The following is a 10,767-nucleotide window of genomic DNA, read 5'->3' on the forward strand; positions in this document are numbered from 1 at the left end:
TGATATGCATGCACACAATAGGATGCCTGCTCAAAACGTTAATATGTCCCTTGGCGGACCTGTGTGGACACATGTCAGCATATAAAAACAATCCTTTTACCGTAAATAAAGGCTGATTGGGTGAAGCGGACAGGTTTGGACCCTGAAGGTCATGTTGTTGCCTCTTCCTGTGTGTAGAGTTAAAGGGGGGTTTCCTCGATCAGTGTCACTGCCTGGAAGTGGACAGCTTCCCTGCCCCCCTCCTCTCTATCTCACACTGCTGGTATCTGAAGTCTAATTTCTGGGACAGATGTTTCTGTTATCGTCCCAGGGTTTCCCACAGTTCATGTGTGTGCACGAGTGCGTCTAGGTTTGCATGTGAGGCCCCTTTATTTTTTCTTTGTCAGGCCTCCAAGGGCCTCCACTTTAAACAGGATATGGCAGTTATCTGAAAACCATGGTGACAGAGAAGCCTTCCTGTGAGTGAGGGCGGGTCTTACAACTGATAATAGTGAATCTTCTATGGTAGAGGTTTGAGGGATATTCATTTCTGGGCAAGACGTAAATAAGAGATGTATAGCCTGCTCAATGATAATGTAAATCGAAGAAGAACGTAATTTATTCACTGCTGTTGTGAAGAATGTAAAGCCACACTTAACATCACACCAGCACAGGAAAGGAGTAGATGGCAAATAATTGCATGTAATTGTAGTGTACATAAACACCCCCCCATCATGTGTGACCTACTTGTGAATGACTGTGGGTTTACACCAGCACTACACCCACCATATGCTGAAGCAGTGTATGTTCAAGAGCCCACTGGTTACATTTGAGATACTTGTTGAAATCCTCAGCCCTTCCTTTTTTTAACATCAAGCCACCATTTTCTTCTTTTTCTCACTCACCCCAAACCAGACTTAATTCTTTCCACTCTGTGTTCTCCCTCCTGTCTGACCCAGCAACAGTTAGGGCTTATAACCTCAGTGCACTGGTGGAGAAACCACAAGATAAAACTCAGTACTCAAGTAATATTCCACAATTATGACGTGTTTTGGAAGAAATTGCCATTTAGCTAACTGCAATGCGACTTTGTGAGCTGTGTGCACATTGCAAAGAGGGTGTGTGCCGGCTGTTTGTGTAGCATTAATAAAGCTGGATAATTCTTTTAATAAAATCTGGGTGACACTCCCACTGTCAGCCTGTCTGTCTCCGATATGTGTTCACCAGTTGAGGGAACGTAATGCGTTCTCCTTTTCCTCCCTGTTCCTCTTTTCCCTGTGAGTGTTCAGCCAAAGTTCAGCTAATTCAATCACTGCTGGATGACTCACACCACAGTGTCCCTTTCTGCACAGACACACACACACACACACACACACACACACACACACACACACACACACACACACACACACACACACATGCACCATGATGCCTGGCTGGATGAGGTTTGTGAAATCAGTGCTGCGTCAGCCTCTCAACGCACTTCTGAAATAATCTCTTGTTCCCTAGCTTCATAACCCTCTCTCCCTGTCTCTGGTTTTATAATCAGCTGATGCTCTGTCATGCTTTTCATTCTCTCTGTCTCTTTTAATACCAACCCAGACATTTCCCTTGTCATGAATGTATTGGCTAGCAGAGAGAAAGACATAAAGCATATCCATGAGCAATAATAATTACTGTGAGTAATAAATCCAATTTTCATTCAACTTTAACACTTTCACAGGGCCGCCCCTCTGTGGTTCATTGTTGTTTACTTCATCAACGATGGCATATACAGTTTCTTTTCCTCTTATCTGTCTGTTACCACACTCCTACTAGCCATACGAGGTGAATTTGACAGCAAATGCCCCTCTATTCAAATGGAAAACAATTAACTGGAGCGTAGCAGATGAGAAAATGACAGACTGCATGCCATTTCCAGCCTTTGCATGCCTGCATGTGTGTCCGTGTTTGAATGTGTTTGAATGTCATGCAAGTGGGCACATGCAAAAAGATCAAGATACAATCATTTAACTGCAGTCCCCGGATGTTGTCGCAGAGACTCTTATTACTGGTCAAGCCACCCAGATTTATTGAGCTTTACTGTACCGAGCCTTTCCACTTAGCCTAATGACTGCCAACAGGAATGAGAGCAGATGGCTCTGTTACAGTACAGTGACGGTGAAATATCCACAGAGTTGGACAAAAGCGCCCAATAATTACCATGTCTATTTTATCACTCAGACCACATTACGTTTATGTGTCTCTTTGCTGGACACTCTGGAATGTATACACCACACATATGTTCAAACTATTAGGAACACTGTTTTCATGGATACACATATTGAGTAATTCATTACTCCCAGTAAAGTTTCTAAATACAGACATAAAAGCTTTTTATTCTTGGGAATGTGCACACAGTACAAGCAAACTCAAGTACTCCCACACAGCATGCACATAAGCTAACAGGTTATTTGGTTTGTATATGTCATTCATTCAAGTTAATCATAAACTGTGAAGAAACAAAACAGGCCCAAATAATGAAGTTTGAATGCAGGAGGTGAGCAGGCCTGGGTAAGCTTGTATGGGAGACACAGCAAAGCTATGTGTTCCCCTCTCTGTCCGTCCACTCTCTGTTTGTCTGTCTGCGTGTTTGTGTGAATAAGCTGAATAAGCAGGATTTACAACACAGAGAGCAGGAAGGCCCATCCAACAACACACACACCATGACCACAGGAAATCAAGGTCAGTGTGACAATTGTGTGCATGTGTGTGTGTCAGAGAGAGAGACAGAGGAGGTTCTGTACTTACATTACCCCCTGGTGCATCATAATCTCTCCCATTTTATCCTCGGTGTAGGGGGGGGGGGGGGCAAAAGTGTGCTTGCATTGTTAAAATATCTGTCACTGGAATAAAGAGACCTCAGTTGTCAGGCTTACTGTGCTCTTTGTGTGCATATTATAACTCTTAGAGGACCTCATGTAGCAGATGTTCTCTTGTTTTCTCTTTTAGTGTGTGTGCATGTGCTTGTGACACAGAGGCAGAGTTAATCTTTTAAAAGCACCTAAAGCGCTGTGCTGGGTTAGTAAAGCATTAATGTCAGTCTTTGGTTAACTAATTCTGCCTGTTGATCCACCCTTCATACAGGAGAGGAGTGCCTTCTTTTCACCTTAAATACATGTGATTTATAATCAAAGGCATCGGGTATATTTTGTGAAACTTTCAAAATTAGAATTTTGTTCATGTTGTCAAATTTGATGTCATAGTTTAGTGTGATTTTGCGCTGGACTGCTTTATTTTTTTAGATGTTTTTACCTCCCAACCCCCGCCCCCAAAATCCGTTCTTTGCAATGTTATCAGATGGGGTTAGTAAACAAAAGACAGAGAGATTGACTGTAGATGGGGCTACACACCCTCTGTAGGTCTACTAGCACACACTACTCACATTTTAGCCACGCTTGCAGACACACAACGTACACACCCAATCACATTATTAATCGGGCACTCAACTCCATCCTTTTACCCATTTGTACCCCTCCACCCCTCCCAGTGCTTTGCCCCAAGACTCATTGCCAAGGTAACCGCCAGCACTCAGCTCCTCCCAGACATCCTGGCAAGGTGAGTGAACACACACTGCACACACACACACACACACCTATACACACACACACACACGCACACACACACGCACACACGCACACACACACACACACACACAAAGTCATACACACAGAATGCTCGTCCTTTCCTCTGGATCACTATTATCTACAGACAAAGAGAAGTCTCCCTAATCACTCATGAACAGACAAGTTATGGAACAACTATTCTTTCATAAAGACACGTTAACACATTGGGGGCGCAACTGTGTGAACCCGATCATTTCCTCACACGCAGAGCAATTCTTTTCACAAATATGTTCCTCCCCCACATAAAAATCTAAGTTGTTTTTCCATCAGCACAGGACAGCTCCAGCCAGAACTTTTTCCATTGTCAAATCTGTGCTCAACAACTCCAGCAGGCCAGAGCTGGAGGTGGAGACGGGAGCGGAGAGAGAAAAGAGGAGGAAGCTCGTGTTGTTTTCCGTACCTGATAACCCTCCATCCTCTGTCTCCCTACCGGCCGACCTGTCAGACGCTGTTTCCTGGAACTCTGATTCCTGAGGGGAGTATTTGGGAAGGGAACACAAAGAGATACTGTCAGTCCCATCACTGAATAACAAACACATCAATCTAACAGGCATGACAAGTCACACATACATGCCTGCTTGAGGCTGAACAAAGCAAGGAGTAATTAAGGGGCCATAAAGAATGTAAGGCCAAGGATCCTAGCACACTGGCTGATATAGACACACAGGATGTCACACTTTATTGTGATGCATAATGTAAAGCATTCAGGGATAAATGTCTGCATGCAACAAAACAAGAAATTACTGTCCGATACATTATGAAGCCAGTGTAAAGATAGACAGGGAATGTTCATTTTCTTTGCTCTCTGTCATCCTGTTCAAACCACCCACACATTTGCATAATAACAGTAATCCTTTACTTCTGTGTGTGGCTCTCTGTGTATGTGTGTGTGTGTGTGTGTGGAAAAGAGTAACACTGAAGACTTTGCATGATTGTTTATAGTTGAACATTCCTTTGATCATTGTTCCGCATTTTGGAAGTGTCCCATAATCTCGTCCGGCTTTAAGATAGGGGTCAGAGATAAATGCAACAACTGTATCACACACTGATACGGACACACACATATGGATAAAGCCTTAGGGCCCAGGAGATCAAAGCTACATCTGTTGCTGTGCTGGATATCTTAACAAACACACTAATGATTAAGTTCGAGGAATTGCACACTGTGGAATGACCCAAAATAACCCAAAAGTCACCTTCTGTTAGTCATGCTCACGCACTCCCACTCATTTGTCTTTCTGGGCACATTGTTCAGCCGTTTCACAATATGCCTGTCATTAATTGCCAGTATTTTCACATTCAGTCCCTTGAGCTCTTCAACAGAGAGGGCATTAATTAGAACCTCGGCTGTGATTCGAGAGGGGTCAGCTGATAAGAAGATGGAGGCCCACAAAGGTTAATGCACATGCTCAGATCATGCCTGTGCTCCACTGGATCCATTTTTTAGATCCTGCTGTCAAGATCACACTTGAAAAAAAAACAACCCCGGGTGTTGCACATGTTTAATATTTGCTTTGCTTAAGTAAACATTGTGAAACCTCTTTCCTGTTTCGACAGAAAGCGAGAAACGTATGCTCAAGAACACCGTTTTGAAACTCATTCTGACACAGTACAATACTGGCTGTGTTGGGGGAGGGCCCGGTTGTATACATTCACAGTCTTGTAACCCTGGGAGGTGTCCACTACAAACATGCATTGCACTGTTTAGCAGCTTTGCTGCAGTTTTAAAGGGAGGCTGGCACAAGCTTGTTAAAGGGCGCCTTTAGATAAATTGTTGAGCAATGGTTACAGCTGGCTCAATGTTTTAGTCGCTCAAGTAATTCTCATACCAAGCTTGTATCCAACTGTCACATTAATCAACCATGTGTTTGACGCTTTCACGGCACATTTCTTGATTCAGATCGCATCGAAAGTGACAATCCTCTGCTATAAAACGATCAAGCCACCAGATGTCTCAACATCTGCTGACGTCTCCCTTTGGATGAAGGATTACTTCATACAGTATAAATTCCAGGATTCCTACTAAAACCCGCCCCTCCTCCCTCTCATTCTTCTGCAGTTTCCACTGCTGATCAGCATTATTGATCAGAGCCTGGGGAGCCACGGCTTCCATAAGGTGTCATCCTCTTCTTGGGATAGGGAGTCAGAGCTTGAGCTTCAAAACTGTTTTGCCAGTTTTAGTCAAGACTGAATAGCTGACACATATAGGCAAGTACACACACACACACGCACACACACACATACACACATAGACAGACAGACAAAGGCACACGTGTGTGTGTTTAGAGAGATCAGGATTCACAGATCATGTTGAACAGGAGCTCAGGGCTCATTTCACTGACATCTAATCTACGGTCACTGAGTACTTTGACCTCAAAGTGGGTGTGTGAGTGTGTATGTGTGTTTCGGAGCTTTACATCTCATTGATAAGAATATTTTGAAGTTTTCTGATGAGAAGTGAATGAATTGAATCTTGACAGGTGAGGATCAGCTTCCACTTAAGCCCGACACAAGTATGAATAACTTAATTTGGATCTACACCCACCTTGTGGTAATATAATGTATTACATTAACTCTACAAACAACTGCAGTAGACTGGCAGATATTACTCCATAACTGATTTGCTTCCTGTCGAATTGATTGCTTTCATATTGAATTACTATAGTGTTTATTATTGAATACATATTTACTGACCACAGCCTTCTTACCTTAGACTGTCTGATAATAATTGATGGTCTGGGAATTTGAGGATATTTCAGCTCCATCTCCGGACTAAAGTCCACCTCCTCATCATCCTCTGAGCTCTGGGAGAGGCGAAGGCATGCCGGAGGAGACTCAACGCATGGGCCGTCATCTGCGTCCTGCAGGTGGCAGATAGAGTTTGAGTTGGTACCATTTACTATTATGGTTGTGGTGGAGTGGTCGGAGATACAGCTGACAGTCCTCTGAGGCTGTCTGTGCTGCTGCTCCTGTGGGCTGCATGGTAGGGCTTCTGGTTGAGATATAACTGGGTCTGCTGCCGGAAGTCCACTGTTATTTCTGCTTCGTCTGGAGTAGTTTGACTCTTGAGCAGGTGCTGGATCAGTGTTAACATCAGATGGATTACCAAAACAGTGGCCCAGAGAGGAACAAGGTAGTCCATGCATGCTGTGGGATTCAGAAATGACTAAAGCAAACAGTAAAATAAAAGCTAATCGCACTGACATCAGGTGGACCTGGGGTTTTCCAGTGTGTGGGGCAACATTAGGCAATTAATCTGGAGCAGCATCTTGTACATCATTACTCTTGAGCAGAGTATGAACAATAATCAGTAAGGTATTTACACAATTTCCTTAAAGTGGGATGAGGCAAATGCACTTCATAAGAACGTGCCAACCATTTTCCACACTTTCAAAGCTAGGTATGAAATAAAAACATCTCTCTATCCAGGGAAGACATTCACTTTGATCCATGCCAACAAGTATCCTCAATAGCTGTCCTCCATGTTTGGCATGTCTTCTTGTTATGTCATAGCAGCATAAGTTGTCCACTTGTCCAACAGCAGCAACTGTATCAGTGTCATCAGTTTATCCCAGCATTAAACTTAAAATTCCAGACTGTGTCGGCCATCTCAGTAGGCCGATCTCTCATCACATCTTCTTTTTCTCTCACAGAAAATAGATTCCAAGCCAGGTTGCTTCTTGGTGGCTTCAACCACTCTTTACAGGCAAGGGTCACTCTCAGTCCTCAGCCCTTCATAGGCCCTTGTCTGCTTTCCTGACAACCGATGTGTGTGTCTGTGTGTGTGTGTGTGTGAGCGTCTCAGGGTGTGTGAGTTGCAGTGTGTCAGAGCTGGGTGTCTAGTTACTTGACCAGGTAGTCCCTGGTCTGTTGTGAGTTTGGGGGCAGGCGTTGGGCCACAGGGACTCTGGTTACCACCTGACTCAGGGTCAGTTGCTAATACACTTGCCTTACACTTCACTACTATTAATTAATGAACTCATCTGATCACAGAGCAGTGGTTTAGAGTGTAAAGATTATTGGAGTGTAGCCGACGGTTGAATATGAGAGTTCAAGTTACAGGCAAACACCGTAAGCGATAGGCCTCAGATGAGAAAGAGAAAGGAGGGGAGCGAGAGAAAAACTCAGCTGCCCTTGGGTGACGGACTAAATATACTTAAATATTCATATATGACATAAAGCAGACTTGCATCAATAGTTTATCCAGCTGGGTCTACTGGTGAATATGTATTTTTCATACGACAACGTCAAACTCAGCATTTTGACAAAAATGCAGAGCATGTGATTGGTTGTTGTGTGAAGTTTTGGATTGGTTCCCTTGATTTTGATCCGTTATTGAACAAGTACAGCAAAAACTCTTTTGATGCAGGTTAAAATGTTTGAAAATCCAATTGTATGCCAATAAGATATAGCTAATAGCCTAAGTAAGAAGTCCTTCTCGATTCATGGACGCCAGTGAAGACAGTCGAGCCTCCCCAGTTGTATTTCTTGAATACGTTTTAATACGTTTGAGGGCTGAAAACGTCTGCTCCACAGAGGCAGCAGATATTGGGATTGTCACCGCCCAACATGTCACGCTAGCCCACTGACCAATCACGTATGGCTAGGCCAGCTAGCAGGCTCGGACACGTCAAAGAATACGCCCAACATGTCAAACTAAAGATCTGATTGGTTGAACACTATGACAATCAACAATATTGTCCCCATTCACTTAAACTGCACATGGATTCACTTGTGAGTCTGCAGGCCTCGGGCCTCTCTTCTTACTAGAGACACAGAGGTGAAATCTGATTGGATAAAAGCTCTACTTAAAACAAGCTGCACTGGAAACAGAGCAACCGAGGAAGACAGTAGCTGTGCAATGAGAAAATAAGATAATGGGAAAAATATTTTTATAAATTATAATACATGCAGTGTATTTAAGAAAAAATATTAAATTATAAAATAGCTATAACTTTGTGATTCTGTTTAGGCCAGCAGAGAAGGCTTTGCAGGCCCTGACTGCCCACCACTGCATTTAGGTGTTCCAGTTTCAGAATTGCACGTACTCACTCACCGACCACTGACATACTGGTACACTTATTTACACTTGTGCATTTCTTGCTTTGACAACTCAAAATGCCTGCCTTGAAAAGAGACCAATACCCCAAAAGTCTTGTTTCTTCATTTGATTTCTCGACTGAGAGTGACACTCTGTTAAAGCTACTGTGGCGCAACTTCCATTTTGTGTTGATTTTGGCAGTCCCTGTGGTAGCAGGTGGATTGTGAAAAAACTCTAATCTCCATTGCAAACATCCAATCCATGATCTAGGGGTTAAAAGTCTACCATTAAACTTGCCCAGGATGACAATATATAGTACAACAGTATGTCTTGGCCATAAAGTATATGGGGGCGACACACTCGTAAAAGCTCCACATTTCAACAAAAATAAAAGGGTTGAATCTATACTTACAGAAACATTAAAAACCACATACAACTGTACTGAAAGATGAATTACACATGTACTTTTGGCCCAATTGATACATTGAGTGGCAAGTTCAAATGATTCAGCTCCAGTTGGGTGAGATGACTGAGATTTAAGCAAAAATACTAATGGTGCCCAGAAATACGACAATATACAAAACAGCAGAATTTACTGCCAAGTTTCTTACAAGAAAATCAATGTCGGAAAAGGCTATTTCTGCAATGTGTGTCAAAACAGCACCCCATCATCTTTAAAGAATCCTGCCTGTTGCCGTATCAACAAAGGGAAGTCACGTGGACAGATTCTGGGCGTCCCAGGATCAGCACCGTGGACAGCGGTTGAGACGCACTTTAATGCAGAATGTCGTAACTTATCCACGTGAGCTCTACAGAAAAGCAGGTAAAAGGTAATGACTGTAGGATCATTTTCTCTTTAATCTGAGCGGATAGTATTATTTTAGATCATTATCACAAAATGTTAGAAACACCCCTGTAGCGAACATCCACAGAATTCTCTTGATACAACTGAAATGTCTATGACAATCTGAATAAGCTTCGGTCCAGAAACTGCCCTCAGGAACCTATAGGTCACTTAATGGTTGAACTCTAAGTTGACCATGTGTCTGGACAGAGTCAGATAAGACTTGGGGTCAATCTTGACACTCAAACCAATTTCTGAACTATAAGACCTTTGTTAAGGCTGACCCTACACGGCTTTATGACCCAACCTTTACGGTTTTACGAGCAGCCACCTTCCTGAGAGACACAAAGACCCATCCAATTGTCAATAAACAACTTAAAGAAACTTTTACTTGATATACTCCTAGTTTGAGTAAGTCCTTGCATTTTAAATATATATATTAATTTACCTCAGAGTAACACACTCACTGTATTGGTAAACCATTCGTAAATTGACTATGTTAACCGTTTGTTTGTATTTGTTGTGATCTTGTTCTATAGTCATACAACAGTCATTACTGACTCATTATAGTGTGTCTTCATAGTTTTCCCCTCCCTATCTTGCCTCTCACTCAGGACACTTTGGCACCAGGATTTGTTCTGAAATGTTGAGTTTAATCCTTGCCATTCATTTATTATGCATATAGGTACACATGTATATCTACATAGGTCTGTCTGTATCATGATACAAATGTCTATACAAAGGCCAAATCTATTTAAGATAATAAAATAATCTTAGACAGAAATATCTGAGACCTAAAGATCTAAATTAAATTCCAATTAAAACTAATAAGGTGCTTTACAATCTTCCCTGCTGCTCCTCAAACTCTCAACTGCATAAATCATTTGAACTAAATGTAAAACGTCAATCCACAGATTTAATTGATATACATCAATCGATGACATGAGTCAATGATTCTAATCTACCTGGTCGCATGCAATCCTTTTTATTTATGTGTGGTTCATTGTTATTCATTGTACTCTTCATCCTATTCTTCATTCATTCCATTCATTTTGTTATTTAATGGTTTATTCATTTATTTTCTGTTTAGTGTTTAGTCCAATAAATATTTCATTTATAAAGAACTTGACTTGTGTGTATATGAAATAATAGGTCCCTGTACAATTGAATCTTATGTGAAATTCTGTTAGTTAAACTAATGGTTATGGGTTCATAAATCATAATTGAATTATGAATAA

The sequence above is a fragment of the Pholis gunnellus genome, assembly GCF_910591455.1.
Source record: "Pholis gunnellus genome assembly, chromosome: 7".
In the NCBI taxonomy this organism is placed as follows: Eukaryota; Metazoa; Chordata; class Actinopteri; order Perciformes; family Pholidae; genus Pholis; species Pholis gunnellus.